At 38.9% G+C, this 24247-nt stretch overlaps 1 long non-coding RNA gene across 1 annotated transcript; it reads right to left on the bottom strand.

Moving 5' to 3' along the window:
* Nucleotides 1–408: 408 nt before the first annotated feature.
* On the bottom strand, nucleotides 409–22792 carry LOC119869980. The gene is made up of 4 exons (XR_005354929.1): nucleotides 22671–22792; nucleotides 2897–3043; nucleotides 1293–1336; nucleotides 409–732 (listed from the first exon to the last, which is right to left on the bottom strand). It is a non-coding gene; the product is annotated as an uncharacterized LOC119869980 (long non-coding RNA).
* Between the last annotated feature and the right edge of the window lie 1455 nt (nucleotides 22793–24247).

The raw sequence follows: 24247 nt of genomic DNA, 5'->3' as shown, positions 1-24247 counted from the left end.
GAATAACTTCTCTGTTCCAGTGAAGTTTCAGAAATGCTTTAGGACTTTCTATCTCCCTCTGCAGACCAGTCATCCATGGTGCCCTCTGTCCAACCAATCCAGGATGATCATACACAGCAGCTCTAGATTTCTGCAAAGGTTCCAGCTCACTAAATGAGAGCCCCTGTAGATCGACCTTCTGAAAGTGCAAATCACATTAGCAATATTTGAAGACTCAGGCAAGCTACAAATTTCAGGCCCTGACTAAATGAAACTCTAGGATGGAGAACTGACCTGTGCATAGTCTAGCTTACCCAGAATGGAACTCTCCTAATTCACTCGTTTAAAATGGATAAACACGAAGACATACAGATGGCCAACAGACACATGAAGAGATGCTCACTCATCACCATGGAAATACAAATCAAAACTACAATGAGGTATCATCTCACACCTGTCAGAATGGCTAGCGTCAAAAAGACAGGAAGTAACAAGTGTTGGCGAGGATGTGAAGAAAAAGGAGCTCTTGTGCCCTGCCGGTGGGGATGTAAATTGTTTCAGCTACTGTGGAGCTTAAAAATGGAAGTGGCATGGGGCACCTTGGTGGCTCAGGTGGCTAAGCATCTGGCTTCAACTCAGCTCATGATGCCAGGATCCTGGGATGGAGTCCCATGTCAGGTTCCCGGCTCTGTGAGGAGATTGCTTCTCTTTCTCCTTCTACCTGCTGCTCCCCCTGCTGTGTTCTCTCTTTCTCTGTCAAATAAATAAAAATAAAACATTTTTTTAAAAAATGGAAATGCCACATGATCCAGTAATCACATTACCAGGCATTTACCTAAAGAAAATGAAAACACTAATCTGAAAAGATATATAGATATATACCCCTATGTTTATTGCAGCATTATTTACAATAGCTAAGATCGGAATAAAAGGCACAACATAGAATAGTCAAGGCAGCCTGGGTGACTCAGCAGTTTATTGCCACCTTCAGCCCAGGGCATGACCCTGGAGACACAGGATCGAGTCCCACATCGGGCTCCCTGCATGGAACTTGCTTCTCCCTCTGTCTGTGTCTCTGCGCCTCTCTCTCTCTATGTCTCTCATGAATAAATAAATAAATAAAAATCTTTAAAAAAAAAAGAATATAGTCAAAAGTATTGTAATACTGTGTGGTTACAGATGGTAGCTATGCTTGGGGTGAACATAGCATACAGAGAAATTGAATCACTATGCTGTACACCTAAAACTAATGGAACATTGTAATGTAAACTACTCAACTAGTCTTTAATAAAATAAAATGGATAGATACATACCCCATGTGACTTGGACTAGTGTTCTTAAATGCTGACAATAGCACCTGGCAAATAACAAGCACATAACAAGTGTTATTATTAGCAAGTGTAATAATTATTATAATTATAATTATAAATATAATTATTACTGTATTTTCTGTGCTCCTAGCCACTTCTTATGCTGGCTCTATCAGTTAGAATTGCATTTAGCCCTCATGAACAAATTTTCTAGCTGACTTGGATGAACAAGTAGAATTTTGTTTTCTTCCTTACAAAAAAGACCATAGGTAGGTTATTTTTTCATGTGCTTCCTTAGATCTCTTCACATTTATTTCATGAGTATCCCCTCATAGTCACAAGATGGTTGCTTATGCTCCAGCCAGGGAGCTTGCATTCTAGTCCAGAAGTAACGTGTAAGCAAAGAGGCAGCACCAACAGACTTACTTGTGTCTTATTGGTCAGAACTGTGTAATGTGGCCTTCCCAAAGATTCAAAAGAGACTGGAAAAGTGGGTGTTTGTCCTATTCCAGCCTTTAGAGAATAAGCAGGTAAGGAAGGAATAATGAAAACTTTGAGATACAGCAGAGGTTAAGCACAGTTTCCTGCCAGGCAAGGAAAAACATGATCTAACAGAGAGGCATTAAGCCCTGTGGAATGGGGTTTTAGAGAAAAGAACTTGTATGGGGTTTTAAAAACCCAAACCAAAAATTGCCTCGAAGTCCAAACTGGGCTTGAACTTTTAATTGAGCCTCTGGATTAGTTGAGTCTTAAAGGTACAGCTGAGTCACAGACCACACAGGGTCAAAAGTTTACCATCAGGCAGTTTTTCTGCTTTTGGTCTGTTCTCTGGAAAGGGTGTGTTTTTTCTTTTGCTCTGGGACCCTGACTGTCATCTTATAATTTTCTACATCCTCCCATTCCGGGTTCAGTAAAGCCTCCTAGTTTTCACCAGAAGCAAGGCAAAAGAGGATTGGGAAGGGACATCAGATTAGCCAAACTGTGACCAGACCAACTCCTCCAGAACAGAGCCTTCAAAAATTTTAATTTTCATGTGAATCACCTGGGACTGCACGTGATTAAAACACAGATGGGGGAGGTAAGAGGGCGCCTTAGTAGGGTACGGTGGCTCAGTCGGTTAAGCACCTGCCTTTGGCTCAGGTCATGATCTTGGGGTGCTGGGATGGAGCCCTGTGTGGGTTCCCTGCCCAGCAGGGAGTCAGCTTCTCCCTCAGTCCCTCACCCCACTTGTGCTCTCTTTCTCCCTCTCTCAAATAAATAAAATTTAAAACACCCCCTACACACACACACACACACACACACACACACACAGAGATTGGGTCAATAACTATAGGTTTGGGTCGAGATTATGCATTTCTAATAAGCTGCTAGGTGATGCCAATGATAAAGGGATAATATAAATGACATGGTTAGAGAATAACAGCTGCTTCTCCGTCCCCAATCCACCAAAGTGAGTAACAACTATTATTATTTTTACGCTCCTATGACCAAAAGATTATTTCTTTATTTAAACTAAATTCTCATTAGTGTGTTACTGCATTTCAATGGTCTGTATAAGAGATAATCACCACATATTATGTAACAGGAAGGGTGGTTCCCCCACTGACCTTCCTTGTGGAGAGAGTTCCAGCTGGTTTCATCTGGTCATAACAGGGTCAAGGGCTGAGCTTTCCACTTAGCCCACCACTGTCCCCTAGGTGTCGCCTTTCATTCCAAGTGACCCAGAAGTGTCCGGGCCTTTTTGGTTTTTCCAGCTTTATTAAGATATAAACGACAAATAAAATTGTAAGATATTCAAAGCATAAGTGTGATGATTTGATATGTACACTTTGTGAACAGAATCCCCCTTCCACCCGCTGAGTTCATTAACATGAGCGAGAAGTTGTTCACCTACACCTATCTTGGGTCGGAGGGATTCTGAGGAAAGCTTAAGAGACCTCCATTCTAAAATCAGGGAGGAGAAATAACATATAATGAGAACAAAGAGTATAAACTAGGAAAGGGTCTGAAATTTTACTCTGTTTTCAAGCTAACAAGTTGGTCTTTCACAGTTTCACAGATGCCAACACAAGAAGTGGGAATCCCGGGTCAGAGATGAAAAGTCATTTTTATTCACAGCATCACTGGCAGTGTGAGCTTCATGGTCACATTGGTTTGCCTTGTCCCCCAAGTTTTGTGGGAGCAGTGAGACAACCTCAGGAATATGCTGTGCATGCCGTGCATCTGAGGAACCCTAAGATTAGGAAACCCCCAATCTTATAAGTAGGGTATACAAGCAAACCTGCCTCAGCCTTTGCTCCAGAGGTAGACATGACTTAATTACACTAGTCATGAAACAAATCTGCCCTTTGACCCAGAGGAAGACATTATCTCTAGCTTCTCAGGCTGCTTGTTACACAACAGCCTTCAAAAGATAATCCAGAGCAAACACTATTGCAGATATGTAAATGCTATGGAGAATTGCCACTACTCCCAGCACAGGCAGATATGAAAAGGTGAAAGGGAAAGACAGATGGATTATGGAAAAGAAATGGAAATAAGATTTCATTTAGGATATCTCTTTAGATTGTCATATTACTGACTTTATTAGCAACTATTGTGCTGAGCACACAATAAGCCATGGAAGTAATGTGTCTCCGTGCATCTGAAATATCAGTGTGTTTTATACTTATTAGCAAAGTTTTTGGGGGGCTTGTTTTTGGAGGAGGAGGGTTCAAGGAAAAGAGGGAGGTTATTGGTGATATGTTCCACAGCATACTGTGGTTCCATTACTCCAGTACTAAATAAAAACATTAAAGTCATCAACTTATCTTTGCTTTCAATAATCAACTGCTGAAAACTCAGTGCTTATCATTTAAGAGGCATTCCCTTAGCAATAAAAACCTCTTGGCTGCAGCTTCTCTTAATGAAGGGTGCACACAGTACCCTCCTCAATGAGAGACGATGGTCTGAGCAGGAGCAAATAAGCATCATCAGTAAGTTCCACACCCTGGCAGTGCAAAATGCAACTCCCGAGTGAAAGCACATTTGCCCTCCCTCTGCTCTCCACCCTCCTGCTGAACTGTCCTAGCTCAAGGATGTCTGATGATTCTCCTAATAGTATAAGACTCCCCTAAATGTTTATCACATATAAAGGAATCTAGAAATCCTCCAAACTCCAAATCAAGAGCTATTATTTTGATTTTCGCCTTCTTCAGGGCAGCTGGTTCCTGAGGTTGTAACAGTATCCAACCTGGTGGAATTAGGTGTACAAGGATATAGGCAGAGGCTACAGAAGCAATTTCACATTATGGTACTAGAGGCAAGAAGGTGAGGGCTTGACTCATTCGAGTGGTAAATCCTTGGGTGTTCTTAAAGCTGCCAATCACGAACTAAACCTGGTAAAAATCATCTGGAGGGTTTTAAAGAAGGAAAAGAAACTGAAACCAATACTATATTGCCTTGAAAACTACCATAACACGAAAAAGGTCAAATTATAGTTGATCGAAGACACAGTGGGAATAAGTACCTTTAGAGCTATGGTTTTTCATTGCAACTCATAGGCTCTATATTATTTCTCAAGGCTACAACAGCCAACAGCTAGTTAACCACTTTGTTTGATGTGCATATTTGTGTGTATGCTAGGAGTGATAGGAAGGGAAATAGAAGTAGCAGTTTTATGTTAAAGAGAAGGAGTGATAGGAAGGGAGATAGAAGTAGCAGTTTTATGTTAAAGAAAAACATAATTTGTGTTATTTGAAGAGAATTTAAAATGGTATCTGGATTCCTCCAATACGTATCTGCTTCAAAAAAAAAATGAAAATTTTTACCAACTGGGAAGAGGATAATAATCAGGCTCTGTGAATTGGAACTCAAGTCACTTTTTTTTTGTTTTCAAATAGAAAAGCTAGTTTTACTCAAACGTAACTGGTTCAATTAAAATTCCCATAGTGGTTTGAAATTTCAAAACTACACAAATTAACTAAGCCTTTAGTGTCAGTCCTAATTATTAAAAAACTATTAAGATTGAAAAAAATCTTTCTGCACATACTATGTGACCCGCTAATTCTGGCCTTGGCTAATACCTCATGCCGTATGGAAAAAGCAAGTGAAACCCAAGAGTAGATATTGACTTGCATAAAAATATCAAGTGATCCCAATATTTTTTAACTATAACTGGTTGGTAAAGGAGAGGCCAAAGTAGCATAAACTCGTATTGCCTTCCTGTCCCTTAGGAAAGTATTTAAGGGGACACTTGAGTGGCTCAGTTAAGTGTCCAACTCTTGATTTCCTCTCAGGTCATAATCTCAAGGTTGTGAGATCAAGCCCCAGATCCAACTCCAAGCTGGAAATGGAGCCTGCTTAAGATTCTCTTTCTCCCTCTCTCTCTCTGCTCCTCCCTGTCTACCCTCCGAGCACACATGTGCACACACACCCTCAAACAATTGGTTCAGTCAATTGTCTAAGTCTCAGGTTTTCTAAGTGTCAATAATAGTAGTTACCATTAATTGATTTTTATAATGTGTTGGATACTATTCAAAGGACTTTGTATGAGTCAATTCATTAATCACTATAATAATTCTATAGAGTAGTTGCTATAATAGTAGAACCACTATTGTTACCATTCCGGTTTCTTAGATGAGGAAACAAAGACCTAGAGACATTATTAGGTATCCTGTATGAGGTCTTAGTACTAGCATGTGGAAGAGCAAAGCTTTGAATCCATCTGGGCCCTGGCTTCTGGTGGCTTTGTTGGGTCCTCTATCAATATACTTCTCTAAGTTGTAGGATTTCATGAGAAAATGCTGGTGACGCACGTAGCCCAGTGTCTGGCACATAGTAAATATATAAAATCATTTCCTCTTACTGCCATCTGCACAAAACTCCTAGGGCTGATCAAGTCTTTACTATAATAGAGTTTACTAAGTACAACATATTTGATGAATACGTGTCTCCCAATTTTCCCTGAGGGAAAGTTCCATGTTTCTCATACTGGTAACATCATTCTTTCCATCATCCAAAACTTGATATTTAAAAGCTGTCTATATAAATATATAACCATAAAACCAAGCGTCGTGTACCTACCACACAGTTTACAGCAAAGAACAAAACCAGGAACTTTGCACACCCCTCCCCCCACATAGTCCCACAGGGGGCTTCCCTTCATCTCAAGACCCTCAACTTTATCACATCTGTTAAGTCCCTTGTGTCACAGAGTCCAAAGACTAGAACCTGGACATATGTGAGAGGTCATGATTCAGCTTAGCACACTCCCACTCTTTTACTTATTTATTTATTTATTTTTTTTAGTCACTGCTAGGGTCCTAGACTAGATCATTATCCTATAGTTCTAAACACATCATAATCACCTGCTAATTGGCCTTTCTGCTCAGAGGTGAGGCTAAGGTGATATCTTATCAGGAAGTGGACACGTGCCCTAGGCATCAATTTATGGGGCGCAATAAGCTACCAGAGAATGTTTTTATCCCAATTTCATACTGAGTTACTAACTTTGTGTTTGTTGTGTGTGGAATATATCAAAGTGTTCCCCAGTTTTGCTTATGTATTTATTCATTTCTAGGCAAATATCAGCCCCAGATAGGGAGAGAGGGCTCAAATGCATTGCATTGCCTTTGGACTCCATTTATCCTCACCGTGTCAGTATACTTGCTTCAGCTGCTCTCCTCTATTAAAATCCTCCACTGCAATACCAAATCCACCCTCTTAAAATACATGGCATTGGCTTATTAAAAACTATAATAAAAAAGAACAGAATAGTCAATGACTCCCAATTGCCTGCAGTCATGATTCTCAAACTTATTAAAGTGGAAGAGAATCTGGGAGTCATGCTGCTCCAGGAATGTCATAAATGAAGAAATAAGGACTGGGTCCCAGATGGATGTGGGGTTAAATTCTGGCATTCCACTTAGTAACTATGTCCCCAGGGGCAGGACACATGTCCTCTCTGAGCCATTGTCACCTAATCTGCAGCATTTATTAAGAGGATGAAATGAGATATTACAGGTAACATATTTAGCATGAAATTTAGGTGTGTGCTCAAAATCTTCATTCCTTCCCTCTCCCCCAGTGAAATAACATACTTTTTTTTCAAAACCATGAAATCATCACCGAAACTTGTGTAATATCTCTGGCAATCTATGTGACTATGTAATACAAAATATAAGCTATGAGAACAAGTTCTCAAGAAAGATAAAGCTACCACACTAAACCCAGTGAGCTAATTCAACATTTGGGATAAATAATTCTTTGCTGTCTTTTCATATGTTGACATTGACAAATGTTTGCTAACAGATGAGCAATAGCAGTGGGTGTGAAACATTTAAAGAAAATATTCTAGATGGAAAAATTGCAAAAATTGGGGGGGGAATCTCGACTCATTAATTTGATTTGTAACAAATTGAAAGTCTGACATTATTTGATTTAACCTCAGAACATCTCAGTACAATTCACAAAATAAAATATATTCTTTGGCAGTGTGGTGTGAAGAACCCATCAGATAAAATCCAAATTGCTTATCCTGACCTTCAGTATGCCCTCAGTTTGGTTCCAACTTGTCTTTTCAAAGTTCTCTCCCTGTAAACCCCTGTCTTAGATTAGTCTAAGACTAATTAGTCTTAGGCTAATTGCCTTTCTGCCTATCATTCTGCCTGCTTCTCCCTTGTTTCTAAGCCAAGGTGACTAACTCAAATGCCACAGCTCCAGCCCATGAGAAAAAGCAGGTCATACAAATTTTCAAGAGAAGCCAGAACTCTGGAAATTTAGTGTAGAATCTCTCAGTTTTTAAATATTTACAGCTAAATTAAAATGTTTCAAAGAAAACAGGTCTATAGGCTATATTGGTTTCTTGGCTTCTAATGAGCAACTCTGATCTTTGCAAATGAGCCAAGTGTAGCCTAAGTGTCCTTCCCCACTGGGGAGTATCTGGGGAGATCTCATCTCCTGTGAGCTAGTCTACTTCTGGATCCATCCTCTTGCATTTGCAGCTCTTCCTCTCTTTAGCACTCATTTATGGGCTGATCAAAATTGCTGTCCAATTTTTATTTGAGTTTTTGGAGAACAGTGATCATATGTCCAAAAGGATTTTTGTCTTGTACTGTTTTTCTCAACTTAGGGCGCACTGTATTTGACAAATGAATAAATTACTCATTGAGAGCTTCTTCAAGTTCTACCAACATAATGAATTTAGTCAATAAATTCTTTTTTGTTGTGTGTTTTGACTTCCCCACACATTTAGCTGCTCAGCAGGAAATCATCTAAAATTTTCTCATCTTTATCCCAATTCACAAAAGACACAGCTAACAGATATAGAAGAAAATATATGAATTTAGACTCTAGGTTACTCCACCAAGTCAGACTGATGCATTCTTCTCCTTACACATGGGACCTGAAGAAAAGACGCTGGCAGGTGGAATTGCATGGGAAACCTTTTCTGAGTTACTTGTTCATAAGCTGCCTTCCCTATCTTCCCTCTTTAACGAGTATTGACACTTCTTCTTAAATGAGGAAAAAAAATCTATATTCAACTATCTTATCAAAAAAAATCCTAAATTCAACCCATATTATTTATGCACCATGATGATGTAGTGTTTGGATTTTATGTACCAGAGCTGGCTTCCATTTGTGTGGGAAATTGAGATTTGTCTATGTGTCGAAACAAAAAACTCTATTTCTACCTTGATTCCTGCTCTTCCTTAACCACATCCAGAGCGTCAAGTCATTGTTATGTCAGTGCATTATTGGCTCTAGGGGCTTTTGTCCATAGATCAAAACTGTCCACGTCATGAAGCAAATTGCTTCTGCTTTTATAATAGCTGTGGGCTCCCTCAGCAAGGCACAGTTAGAGAACTTAAGCTTCATACAGAGTCCTACTTGCTTGGGGGTCTAATTCACTTCTGAAGCCTCTATTTGCTCATGCTGTAAAATGAGGGCAATGATACTTAGCTAAGAAAGGCATTGTGAGAATTCGGAGGCCTATGTAGACAGCAGACATGAAAACAATCGTGGCTGTCATTCATTTTTCCCTCCCCCTACCCCTCCTGTCTACCCTTCTGAAGTGAGGTATATAGAGTATGGCTGCTCTTCTTCTAAAATGATGTGGAATTTGGAGAAAGCTGTTTTTATTTGTTCCACATCCTATTTGTAATTTCTCTCCATGGAGCAACTCCATATATTGTTAGATATTTCTTTCATCCACTTATTCACTCAACAGATATTTGCTTCTCCTTTGAGTCATTTGTAGACTGAATAAATGAGAGCTATGGTATAAGTTGAGTATATGAAACTTACAACATAAGTTAATTACATTTAGTATGCTGAAACATAATTTACTTATTAGAGTGATGATGTCAGAATAAGCTTAGTTTTTCTTGAAGTTGGCAGACATTAAATTCTGGAAGGAAGGGATGCCTGGGTGGCTCAGTGGTTGAGTATCTGCCTTCTGCTTAGGTTGTGATCCCGGGTTCCTGGGATCGAGTCCTGCATCTGGCTCCTTTTTCCTTTGCATATGTCTCTGTCTCTCTCTGTGTGTCTCTCATGAATAAATAAATAAAATCTTTAAAAGAAATTCTGGAAGGAAGAACAAATAGGAAAAGTTTTATGTGGCCTGATTTAACCATGAGCTAACTATGAGCCAGCACTATAGTTACTGAAAAAAGGAAGTCAAAATTTTACTAAGATGCAAATTATAGTACATAATCATGTAGTGTTTTGCCTTAAGATGGACACTTAGGAAGTCTTAGCATTTTTTCAATTAATTAATTGTCGGCATTGACCACCTTCAGTGAATGCAACACTTGGGAAACATCTTTAATTAGTAATTCTAATATTGTGTCCAGATTAAGCAATGACTCCTCAAGAGAAACCAAGGTCCTAGGGACATCTGGTCTTACCAAGAAAAATGATAGGAGAAAATAAAGGGACTTAGGTTAGTTTTGAAAAGAGAAGGCTAAGGCATAAATAATAACTGACTTCAAAATATAAAAGATCTTGAACGGAAAGGCAATAAAAGATTTTTGATTACTACTGTCAGGTGTAAATCACACAACTGACCCAAAGACAGATATTTCTGATGACACAAAGGAAGATCTTTTGGAGAGGTGCTAAAGCACAAGGAGTTCCCAGGAAGGTTCCATATCTTCTGTCCAGGAGGTCTCTAAGGAGAAAACCATCAATCACTGTCAGAGAGACTTTTTCAGCATTGATCCACATTGAAAATACGTGACATATAATTATAAGGTTTAAAGAAAGCTTCAAAGAATCTTCTTATATTATCCCTCCCAGACACAGATTGCTGAAAATAGCTCTTCACTCTTTACTTTGAAATCTTCCGAGAGATAGTTTACTCCCTGTCCGCTGATAATAAATCATACGTCTATCTTTCTTTGAGTGCTTCTTGATGTATACCCTAAATTACTAGCCAGAAGAATACAACTGATCTAAACAGTCCTGGGTACCCACCTATTAAGGAATGCCTGAAGTTTTAAAAACCAAATTGGAGATCCTTTCTTCATGTCCAGATGAGTCCAGTGATTTCTCATTCCCAGAACACCAATGGTAAGGAACATTTATGCCAGAAAAATATATCCCTTCCTTCAATTAATTAGAGTAACTTCTAATTTCTTTTATTGGAAAGAGACTTGTCTAATTAAAGGTTATACAGATTCTCATGTGTGAGAGGCATAGGCTGGGAGAGATGAATGGGCTGTAATTAAAAGTTAGGAGAGTCCGCTGGTGAGTTACAGTTACAGCTGGAGCTTCATCTATAGCTCCAACAATCACGTAATTCATTATTCAAACTGGAACACATTTGAGAGTGAATGGTTGAGGAGCTATTCATTATTTTAGCAGGACAATAGGCATAAACTGGAACTGTCCCAGAGAAGTGTAGATGTACGGTCACCCTACCAATAACCAACTTTACACACAATAAAAATGATAGTAGGGCCTCTTTAAATTACACTAACAAAATGAACTTCTCTGCTTCATGATTTATACACACTTTGTATACCTACTTTGAAAATTTATTGCTGTAAACTCAGGAATAATACCAATGGCCAAGGGATATATTTATTTTTAGACCTATTACCAGAGAAAATGCTCATTGACCAGAACACTTCTCTTAAATTTTTCCTTATGCTCAAAGAAGTAGCATTTAAAAAAGAAACATGGTAATTGCATTGCCAAGGTCTGTGAATTATAGCTCTGTGAACTCATCTCCCATCAGAAGATTGTGATTCTTAGCCTAACACAAACAGCAAACATTGCATTCCTCTGTGTACATCATGATGTTTTGCACCAAAGAACTCTGAATCAGTAAATTAGCCCTCATCGAGTCAGATGATACATTTCCAGTGCTTGTTCACATAGAAAATTTTTCGGGACACTCTGGCACAGGATCCTCAAGACAGTTCTTCTAGATCTGCATAGCTTTACTTCCAATATATATTCAATGTGGTGGACAAGATGCAGCCAGTCAGCAGTGAGCAGTTCCACTGGGATGATGGACAAGTGGGCATCAAGTGCCTGTGTGCACTGACAGAGGGTGACACCGTGGGGAGCGGGGGGAGGAGGCCACAAATAGGGAGGAGTCCACACCTTCCTGCAGGCTTTTTCTCCATGAACCTCAACAGGTGCTCACAGAAAAGATTGGGAAAGATCTAGGAAAGTCTGTAGAGTGGATGTAAGGGGGTCATGGGATCTAAGAAGTAGAGAACACCATGTGAACAAAGAGAAGAAATAGATTGCAGAGGACCAGAGACATTCGGAGAGATCTTCCCATTCCAGATGTAGAAGGCCCACTGTGCCTTGGAGACCATGAGACAGCACAGTGCTCCTTATTGCTCAAGTTACTGTGGGATGGATCTCTTAAAATGAAGCCAAACTATCCCAACTCAAATTGCTCCTCTAGTGATTTTGATACAGAATTTGAAACCATCCTCATTATTTCTTGACCACATAGTGATATACACAACCACCTACATTTGTTTCTAGCCTGTAATTTTGCAAAGTGGATGGTAAAGTCTTTCCCTTAGCTAAACTATGAGAACTAAAGTAAGTCCAGACCCTACTGTTGTCATCAACACCGTTACAGAATCTGGTAACTTTCCTTTCTTCTCTTTATTTTCTATTTTCCATTAAAATACGAAAGTGACATGTCAGAAAGAGAAGAGGAAGCTGCCAGTGGTGAGCAGAGTTCCAGAAAGAGTAATTTCCTGTGGTATCTTTTCTTACACTAACCTTGGCCCAGATAATGACTGAAATGTTCATTCATCAAAACGAAATTATACTATCAAAGAAAAATACAATTATTTTGCCTTTTAACAAGAAGGACTTGCATTTTCTAACCAGGCAAACAGCTTCGGGAGTTAAATATCTCCCAAGATAATAAAGAGCTAAGATTACGGCAGTTTTAAGTAATCATGTATATGATAAAATAGATGAAAATGTTCAGAGACTTGCATAATTTTCTACGACTTGCAGGCTGGAGTAAATTTTTACTAATTAATCTGGTGAGCCATTATTCAAAGAGACAAAACTTGATTATAAGAATTATTATTCATTTATTATGCAAAAGTCTTCAAATTGCCTAAGTGAAGAACCTTATTCACGTGGTTAATAGTCACTCACTTCATAACGTTGGGGCATGTTTCCCACTAGAGATGTATATGTGCTTCTTGGTAGATGTTGCAAGATGATAATGACCAAATGGGTTCATTTGGGTCCTTTTGGAATTTACATGGATATAATTTATCATCTAAATTGACAGAACTTGGGATAGAATTATGATGAACCTAAACAGGAAAAAATGGAGAATATTTTGCTTATAGGTCCCTCAACAGTTATTAAATTAAAGATGCATTGCACTTAGTGTTTAGTAGATTAACTGTCAGTTGTAAGAAATCGCTTATATAATATTTCAGAAGGTGATTGATATTTACAAACAGATCCTAAAAGACATAGAGCAGAGAAAAAAGAGAACATTTCAACATACTGTTTTCCAATTATTTCTTTTCTTCTTCCTTGAAACACAGGCCCAAGGGAACTAGCCTCTCCTTTATCCTGACTAGTTCTACAGCTAAACAGACATCCTAATGAAAGGAAGCTGTCATCCCCAATACAGTTTCCAGAACGAACAATGTACTTCCTTGTGACCACATTATGCACTGCCATAATCTCCTCCAATTTGGTGCATTTGAGCCCGTAAGCCACAGGAATCGGTTTCACAGAGCAGTGGGGGGTAAATGAAATAATTGTCCACCAGTTGTTTTATTAAAGATTGGGCAGCTGGAAGGGTCTCTAGCAAATGTATGTACAGCCCCTGGGGACTGCTGAAGAGAGAAGTTACGAACTTGAACTTAAAGAAACACTCTTAGAGGAATATGTTTCTTTCTTGACCAAAGCATCAATAATATATTTTGCTTCCCTGTAACGAATGTGCAGGCGCCTGGGGAAAGCAAAAGCAAATAAAAATTCTCTGCAAATAATAAAATCCAAAGTGAGGTCAATACTTCCATCCTCAGCAGGTTATTCCAGTTTGAACTCTCTTCTTTTTAATCAGGGATAATTTTACCAAACGCCCAGCAGCTGCTAGTTCATGGAAGATGAATTCTCTCTTTCGTTGTTCAGTGATTGCCTACTCTGGTGCTGGAGTGATTTGGATGCCAATGTCACTTTTCTGTTATTTATTAATGAAGGAAGGAAAATATTGCTGTGTGTTCTTCATAATTTGTAATTTTGAAAAAGAAAAATGATGAATCAACACTTTAAAACTGTTTCCCAGGAATAGTGATTGACAAGCAAGAATTAAGATGAATGAATAGTAATTATACCTTGCAGTGCAGGTCAGGGTGGGGGATTGGCATTCCTTATCCATGGTTAATGTATGTGCAATTCCCTAAACTCATCATAATCCCTTAAAATAATGAAATAACACAGAAATCAATTCTGTACCATACTGATGTGTTTATATGCCTTCAGTGGTTTCAGATCCTTGGAGAGGATCCTAGAATTGGTAACATTTTCATTGCTTGGCCCCAAGCAATAAGTAGCAGGAAGTACAAGTACAGTTGCTCAGGCTGTCACCTTTGTCATCCCCAAGGCCTGAACTCAAAGATGAAGCCTATTCTGGGATCTCCCTTTATCCCCCTAGCTCCCTTAACCACAGAGTAGTTAGTCTGTAAGAAGCTGCCACGGTGTTATACTGGTAAAGAGTATGAACTCTGGCCCGACTACCTGGATTGATTACTAATGCTGCTACGAGGTAGTTGGGTGATTTCCTGCAATGTTATTAACTACTCTCAGACTCAGTTTCCCCATCTGAAAGTAGAAATAATAACCATACTTGCCTCATGAGGTTGGTGAAAGGCTTAAATGAATGAGTATGTCAGGATGGTAACAAATGCTTTTATAAGTATTTATTAAGACAAATGGATAGAAGCTCAATGTAAAGGCCCTCTAGATCCTATGATATCCCATTTCAGAATACTGTATTGTATGGAACTGAGTCAGATTCAGAAAATGTTCAAATCAGTCGAAGTTACAGAGTTAGACTTAGTTTTGGTTTGTTTGTTTTTTAAAGATTTTATCTATTTATTCATGAGAAACACAGAGAGAGAGAGGCAGAGACACAGGCAGAGGGAGAAGCAGGCTTCCTGCAGGGAGCCTGATGCAGAGCTCGATTCCAGGACCCCGGGATCACAACCTGAGCCAAAGGTAGATGCTCAATCACTGAGCCACCCAGGCATCTCTTATAGACAGCTTTTAAGGATATTTCTAGAGAGTCTAAAAGTCATCTGGTGCTTTGAGATTGCCTAACCAAGAATTCTGTGTTTTGACTTGGTACCCTCTTAACCCACAGCTTCTCTGACATCTGGTATCATGGGCTTTGCAGAATTTCCATACATCAAATATTGACCTTCAGGAATCTAGTGGCAGGCATATGAATATAGTAGCGCTTTATCCAATACTTCCTTGAAGATAGAAAGCGTCCAATAACGGAAATAACATGAATTTAGAATCAAAATAAGACTGGGATATGGCCCATCCCTTACTGGAAGTCTGATTTTTGTCTCAGTTTGCTTACTTGCAAAACAAAAGAATTGGATTAAGCCTGTAAATCACAGCTTCAAGTTTCCTGATTTTGAAGGGTTATCTAAAGAAGTATTCTGTGAGCTATTTTCAACATTTCAAATAGCCTAATGGAAAACCTGCAGTCACTCAAGATAACACTGTGGGGGCTTATGGAAACATTAAGTTTTATTGTTTGGTTGGTTTCCTCTTTTTTTCCCTATTGGCAACAATTTTATCACCTTGGTGCAGTGACACTGGTTGCCTTGCGCTGAGGAGAAGTTCTGAGTGGCAATATATATGTCATTGGTAGCAAAAGATGGAAAAACAATTTAAAGATTACTAAAACAAATGGATTGTTTTTAGACAAAAACCTTTCAAAATATGGAACCCAAAGGAGAAAGGAAAATAATAAAAAGAATCCTTGATAGTAGAGAGGTTAATACTCTGAACTCTGGAAGGCTCCTCGTAGCTTCAGAATTACATGATTATATGACTCTAATGATCTAGAACGTAGAGAATAAAAGAAAATAAATTTAATTTAGATGAGAGAGAACAATACAAACTCTAATAAAGAAAGACAATATGAAGTAAGGGCTAGTTAGAAACCCACAAGAAATTGCAAAACATAAAGAAGATTCATTTTCTTCCAGAGGGAGAAACTTAGCAAGTCATAATAATAAATTAGGATAATGCATTTCAAGCAATAACATATAAAAATTATCATCAAGTATTATCATGACAAAAACTACTGATATAAACTAGGAGCTATATACCAAGAAGAATCCATCCACCAGAAAAATAATCAAGAACTCATTTCTCAAGGCAGGTTCTCATAGTGCATGGGGCCTGACTTTTCTGTTCTGAGTTTATATCATCCATGGTGGGTAGCGTAAATGAAAACGTTGACAAGGATGAAAGAATGGGGTGAAATATGCGACACTTGATTAAGAGGGTAATAAATTCAATTCTGACTTTCTACATTATGAAGCTGCACTAATATTTGTCACCAAACACAACGAAACAGACAAGACTCCAGTGAAAAGATAATACTCAAAATTGCAATTTATGTTCTAGGGGCCAGAGAAATCTGTGAGAGGGATTATTCAGAGTGAGAAATAGCCAGCAGCAGTAACAGACTGACTTTTCCAAGTAAAAATATGATTAATATAATTGTTATAGTTAATGGGTCAAATACATCAAATCGATGGTCTTGATATAGGGAAAAGAGTGTCAGTGTAGGAGCCAGATTCCTGCCACATTTTCATCAACAGGTTAGATGATGTGAAGTGAAAAGCAGCTTTATTCATACTTTTCAGCAAACACTTATTGATCCCTGGCAATGTATGTAGCAGGCTGCATTGGCGACTGTCCAGTCCCTTTATCTGTAAAGTGAGTGAGATGATGGACTACATGACTCCTAACTGACTTCCAACTCTAAGAATCTTTGTCTAAAATGTCAATTGATATAGTAATCTCTTATCTTCTGTATCTCACAACAGAATAGCAGTAGAGTCCGATGAATTTACCAGCAGTATCTCCAATTGAAGATCCTAACTGTGTACAAAGAAAGTTGTCAGAGAAGAGAAAAAATATAGAACACAAATATTAAGATGATTTAGTTACACGATAGCAAGTATTTCTTGGAAGAGGACCATCTGAAGAATTTATCGTGAGGGCATAGCATGCAGATATCAAAAAATTCCTTAAATCACTTCTATGTGGCTTTAGAATGATCCATGATTGGAATTTGTAGTGATATTAAATATTCTACATATGCTTAAAATATCAAATTGCAATTGATTTATCTTAATGTGAAAATATTTCATTATTTTATTTTATTTGGGAAGGTAGGAGTAGAGGGAGAAGAAAAGAGAATCTTAAACTAGGCTCTATGTCCCTGCACAGAGCCCAGTGTAGGGCTCCATCTCATGACCCTGTGATCATGACCTGAGCCAAAATCAAGAATCAGACGCTCAACCAACTGACCCACCCAGGCATCCAGAAATATTTTATTTTAAATGAATGCTTTTAGAAAATATGACATTATTTTGTTCATTACTTTCCTTAATGCCAACACCATACATATATATTGGACTTTTTTGTTGGTAGGGTTAGAACAAGTCAACACACAGAACTGAAGAAAGAGTACCAGATTCTACATCCAAGAACCTGGGCTCTATTTTGGAATCTAGTGTGTGATCTTAAACCCACCCTCCAAGTGCTGTGTTTTCCCCCACTGATAAAAATGAGGACATTGGACTAAATGGAGCCAGAATTTTAAAGGGAGACTTCAAATCCTAGCTGATTTGTCAGTCCAGCTTAAAGTCCAGGATTTCCAGATAATGCTTGGTCCTTTCAATCAGCTCTGGAAGTGACTCTGTTATCTGGTGGCCTATGACCTAAGTGGCAAGCTATCTGCCTCCATTTCCCTCCCACCCTGTTCCCCAACACAAATTCAACATTCCATAGTGCCTTTGGGCCAGGAGATCGGTGACAAACACTCCCATTTGTAAAAGGAAAAAATGAGAGCAATCACTGACATATAGCAAAGAAGGAATCCTAGAGTGTGAGTTGACCCTGTGGGAACAGTGGAGGAAGTTTCTTGATTAGACTCCCATTCCTAGTTTCTCAAAGAAATTTATTCATCCGACGCTTTCTGTGGCTCTAGCCTGCCCTCTGGGAGGATCCCCCAGTCCTTTACCCACCAGTGCACAGCTGAAATTGGGATTTGGGAGAGCACGCCTCAACAGAGAACATGTAACTTTCTGTGGGTACAAGTTTCAGATTTCAGGGGTGTTCCAAACTCAATTTCTAGCCCAGACTTCTCATGTCTTGGCAATACCGCTTTCTAAAAATTTACTAGATTTTTTTTTCATCTACTTTTGAATAGAAGCATTCCCAAATTTCTTCCTATAGGTAATATTCCTGATGTTTTTTTCATTGTACCTCCAACTCCATGCTCCTGTCAACTTGATGACACCTACTTAGAGCTCATCTGAAATAAGAGGTGGAAAGACATCTGATGTTTGCCGAACACTGAGTCAAGTTCACCTGTGATGTCTTATTGGCCTTTGTCACTCACTAAGGCTCTTACTAATTATGACCCTTTACTAATTGTGTAACACATGTCTCCAAATTTGCCATGGAAGGGGAAAAGAGTAAATTAATTGAACGGGAGTTTTGAAGGCCAGGTACACATCAATGCTCACATTTCATTGACTAGAGCTCAATAACAAGAAGGGAGACAGAAGTGTAGTCTAGCTCTGGATTTTCCAGTAGTTCCTGTAATGATACAAATACTCTGTTTCTGCGTTGTGCAGAATGATAGACATCTGCCTTGCATGGCCAAGGAGCACTTGAAATCTGGCAAGTACAACTAAGGAATTGATTTGTAAATTTTATTTAATTGCAAGTAATTTAAATTTAAATAGCCACATGTGGGTCACAACCAACCTGATGGCTTGTGTGGGTTCTTATTTTCCCACGGAGAAGAAATGAGTTTGGTGAGCAGTGAGCCAGGCTCTGCCCCAGGTGTGGGCACTCGCATCCGTGCTAGCAAATCAGGCTAACACATTTCTGGATGCACTTCAAGTATATATTCCCTATATTGTCTTGAAAATTCTCTTCATGCACAAAAACTAGAAGTCATCTTCACCCTCCTTATCCAAGCTTACCAGTACAAACAGAAAAATATACTATTTATATTTAAGGTAGATTCTCAAAAAAACCATAGGTGAGTAAATTATTCACATTCTATGTATAGAAATGGAATTACAAATAAGGAAAGGGACCTTATGTAATCACACAAATTTCTGGTTTTGCCTTTTCCCGTTTCATGAATAAGGAACATGTTAATCTTCCCATTTTCAAATCTGAATGAGCTACAGATAGGCTTCAGTCAGTTGAAGCTTTTTTTTTTATCTACAATTTTGTGTGGGAGAATGTCATGGGAAGGTTTTAGGGGCAGTGAAGTGTGTTAGCTATTCTCTAAAGAAAAGTAAATCCCCGTTGATCGAAATGCAAAGCCTCGATAGCCAAGTGTGTAACAATAATTTGGGATAAGGAATTAACTGTAGAAATAAATTTTCAGAATTTTCAACTGCTTCCCTGGAGAAAAATCCATTTGTATTTTAGTCATTATATTTTTTTCTAAAAAATGAAATACACATCTTAATAAAGCGAGACATCTTTTCAAAAAATTTTTGATTTTAATTTTTTTAATTTGCTATTTTTCCCTAAATCTGTGCTGCTCTTTCATACAGAATTCAGAACCATATATTTCTGTCAAAAAAAGTTATGCACTTGAAAGAAACAGAAAATAAGTATCTTTCTTGTGAACTGATAGTAGCATAAGATGAGTGCCATTGAAGCCCCAGAGCAAATAAAGAAACATCGTATACAGCAATTCATGCAAGGCACACATACCCCGCTCCCCCCTTTAAAATTTAAGATGCAATGCTTGAGTATCCCATTAATACTTTAGTTAGAAATATTTTTGCTAGATATGACATAATGATATGAAGGATTGTCTTCATCTGCCACATTACCTTTTCCAGAATAGTTGGAGGCAATACTTGGGGAAAAAAACAACCACCAGGGGATCCCCGGATGGCTCAGCAGTTTAGCGCCGCCTTTGGCCCAGGGCCTGATCCTAGAGTCACAGTATTGAGTGCTAAGGCAGGCACACTCCCTGCGTGGAGCCTGCTTCTCCCTCTGCCTGGTCTCTGCCTCTCTCTCTCTCTCTCTCTCTCTCTCTCTGTCTCTCTCTGTCTCTCATGAATAAATAAATAAAATCTAAAAAAAAAAAAAAAAAAAAAAAAAACAATCACCAGAGCTTGTTCTAAGCCAACACCCCCTTTCTTAGATTTTTCAGTACCTTTGCATTCTTCTGCTTTAAACCAATTAAAACCTAGGCACTTTAAAGTGGAGTGTGCCTATTTTATAATCATTTGAGAGCACTGGAATTAGAATGCTAGCCCTTGTACTAGCTATTTGTATTTTAGGTTGATCACCTGTCCCTATAGAGAGTGAAATTCTTCTCTGAAGGAGGAATTCCTTGAAAGACTTTTAACGGTGGCATTCAGGGCTGCTAAAACCACCCAAAATAGACAGTCCATCTGCATACGTGGGCTGACACCCCATCCTGTGCAAGGTTAAAGCATCTTCGCTGAAGCTTCAGGGTTCAGGTCAGTAATCATGTTACCAATCTCTTTCAGTGAAGAGTCCCTGAAGGCTCAGAGAGAAAAAAGCCTGAAGCAATTAATTGTGGTTATTACCAACTTAAAACTAAAGTGTGTGGATTTTTTTTTTCAACCAGCTCACAGAAAGCTACAAACATGACTGCTTCTTTTCCTCCTAAATCTCATCTCCTCATCCACCTATGATTTCCAAATACATCTTGTACTTTCTTCCTCAGGTTCTCTCCATCTTAAGGTCAGAAGGCCAAGTTCTGCACTAAAACACATCTTTTTTCCAAAAGCTTCTTGAAGGTTTTCATCAGATGAATCCACGTCATTATCCTGTGGTGAATGAGGACAGTGAGGACCTGAGGGCTTGTTTTAAAGACCAATTGTCTTTGAAGGTTATTTGCAAAATCACTTTTTCCCCCCTCTTAGTTTAAAGAATGGTTTTTAAAATTATTTTCATTAAATTTAACAATTTTAGTTTTGTAATTTAGTTAGTTTGAATGGCACTCATTCATTCAATTTGCCTATTCATTCAATTTCCATGTTCTCTCTCCATCCCTTGCGTGCATAAACACACACACACACACACACACACACACACACACACACACACATCAAAGCCTGGCCCCAGAGGGTAGTCACAGGTGCAGACTGCAAGTAAACCCACAAATAGTTACTCTTACCCTAAGCTTCACCTCTAAGATGCTACTGGTGGGGTATTTTTCCAAGTTTCAGGAAGAATAGATCACTCTTTCTTAGACCAGGTTTGCCGTACAATTTATCATCCAACTACATGACAGTTTTGAATGTGAACAGGAGTACCATTATAAGTTATGCCTGGACCACAGACTCTCTCTTTTCTAAGACACATCTTTACCCCACCCAACCTGCGTTCCCCTACACACCTACAACACTTCACTGGATATGCTGCTTTATGCTCATCTCCCTCCTCCTGATTGTAAGCCTCTTGGATATTAACTTATAACCCTCCTCCCTCCTGATGGTGGTGCATGATGGCAGGTATGATGGCACCTGTGTTGGTGGAGACGATGGCACTCATGCTTGTGTTAGCTGGGAAGCCAGGCTTCCTGTACAAAAAGCATGGTGGCCTAAGCCTCAGGAATTGGGTAAGAACCATTCTCAAGGCCCAGAATCCAAGTTTCTTCTATAAGACTTGACAGCAGGCCAGAGGCATGATCTCTGATGCTCTTCTGCTATGATTTAAGGTAAACTATAGTAATAGGAAGAAAAGCAAAGTTATGTTCGAATCTAAGCACAAAAACTCATAATAATGTTACCAAAGTGAATTCATATACAGAATTATGACACCAAAACCTTGGCATGACAATTCTTACTAAAATCCATGTTTCCTCCATCCTTACTACCCTATGAATCAAATTAGGGTCACATTGACCGTAATCTAACTTGTGTGGATTCAGGCTCTTAAACTGTATAACACAAAAACTCACTTCCTGAAATTTCTCCACCTAGTATTTCTGGATGGGACGGCAGTGTTTCATATGTATTTGTCAACAGTCCTTTTTATATTTCCCCCCTCTTTTTGCCTGCTTGTTAATGTCCCTGTTGTTACAGTTACTGAGGTCAGTGCTCTGACGTTGCCACTCATGGCAAGCTCCACACAACAACCCTTATGCCTGTGCAGCTTTAGGAAAACTAGCAGAACCAGCTGGACCCGGTACAGTGATGACTTTGGAGAAGTCAAGCTGGCTTTGACTTGTCATTCCATTTCAGTCATGAGAGGCTCCCTACGGGGTAGGCATTTGGAGAGGTTGCCTTAAACGGTGGCCATTGTGGTTTTCCGAGCCTGCCCAATGAACAGAAAAGCAAGACATCTAGGAGTCAATGTGTATGAGAATTTCTGGCTGAAGGAGACTGAAAACAAGGGATTCTGTACATGGAGAAGATTTATGTCCCTCCCTCCACCATCTTGGGCAGTGTACAACAAAGCAGCATGGCCAAACGGTGTCTCACAGAGCCTCCAGTAGAGCAGCTCCCAGCTTCTAGGAGTTCAGAGCCTCTTTCGAGAGTCACCCAGGAGTCAGATATGTGGAGATTAAGATGTTGGCATGACTGCTAATAGAAGCAAGTTTGAATTGTATAGACTTACCCACTTTGACAGGCCCCATTAAACTTGGGAGGCAGATCACCAAACAAAATGAGAGTGGAAGGGCCTGAGTCAACCGTGGTCTAATCCATTTCCCAAGGTCAGGTAAAATCATTCACCTAGAGAGATATAGGGTGTGAGGCAAGGAACTTTTCACTAACAGGTTTTTCCACATAGAAACTCAAGGCAAAGGAAAGGAAGCCCCAGCCACACATCTTCCTAAATACTCTGACATGGACCCTTGGAATCAGCCTGAGAACATGTATTCCTATTTTGGTTTCCCTCCCAAGAAAATGCCCAAATACCTTTCAAGGCCACAATCTACATCTGCTTGAGAGCAAAGCCCTTAATTTTATTCATTATGTTATACTGTGTTCCTGGAATCGCTTGTATGTTACAAGATTTCAGTAAATATTTACTAAAATCAAAATCACTATTCTCATTGCCGTTATTCTTACAGTCATAAATAAGTCTGGATTACTAACTACAATTTCCCAAACTCAATCTTAAATCTGTGCAAATCAGGATAACCCAAGAAAGTCCCCATATTCTTCCTGGAACATATTTCAAAATGAAAGTTGATGTGGAAATGTCTTCAACTCATTTTCTGCATAAAGCAAGAATGCTAGGAAATCCTCTTTCATCAATCATGGTAGTAGGTAGAGTCTGGAATCTGAACACTATAAAAGCTGGTGGGTATTTTGGAGAGGCAATATTAACCGAGTCAAATATTCAAGTGAACTTATTTTTTTAAATAAACCTATATTGTATAAAGAAGTTTGCACTTGATATGCTTGCTTATTTGGACATTTTCATTTTAAAAAATTGGTAGCAGATTTACAACATGTTTTAAGAGTGGTCTGAAAAAAAAAAGAGTGGTCTGAGAAGTCACAATAAAGTATGAAGTTAAAATAACCTGTAATGTTAGAAAAGCTGGTCCTTAAATTTGGTGATCAGTTGCTGAATCTCTCAAAATACGCTCAGCTGAAGGTTGTTGAGGATAAAATTCAATTGGTTTACATAATGATAGAAACTTCATTTGTTGTTTCATATAAAAAAAAAAGAAGTAAAAGAGAAAAGAAATCTAGAAGTAGGGAGCTTGTAGGGTTGGTTAATTCAGCGGCTCAACAGCACCACCAGAGATCTGGATCTTTCTACCTTTCTCTTGCCATCCTCACTGTATTCACTTTTCACCTCAGGCTTGTCACCTGCTGGTCACAATAGGGCTACAGCACCTCCAGGCATCACATCGTGATACATGTCCACAGAATATAAGAAAAGAAGACCCTTTCTTGGATCCCTGCTGAGAATGAGAAAAGCTAGTGTTTGCTTCAACAGCACACATACTACAATTGGAAGGAAACAGAGAAGCATGGACCCCGTGCAAGGATGATGGTTTGACTTGTAAAAAAATGTGGATCAGATTAGATCATAAAAATCATCTAATGTTTAGTTAAAACGACAGAGGAGGTCATGTTACAATTCTTTGAATTTAATAATATATTTCACAATCTATACTCAAGATATTGGACTTGAAAGGGTTCCCACAGGGTTTCTCAATTTTTACAACTCATTAAAAT

Source organism: Canis lupus, chromosome 2 (assembly GCF_011100685.1).
Source record: "Canis lupus familiaris isolate Mischka breed German Shepherd chromosome 2, alternate assembly UU_Cfam_GSD_1.0, whole genome shotgun sequence".
Classification (NCBI taxonomy): domain Eukaryota; kingdom Metazoa; phylum Chordata; class Mammalia; order Carnivora; family Canidae; genus Canis; species Canis lupus.
The sequence above is the reverse complement of the archived record's forward strand: the minus strand, read 5'-3'. Positions and strand labels throughout refer to the sequence as shown.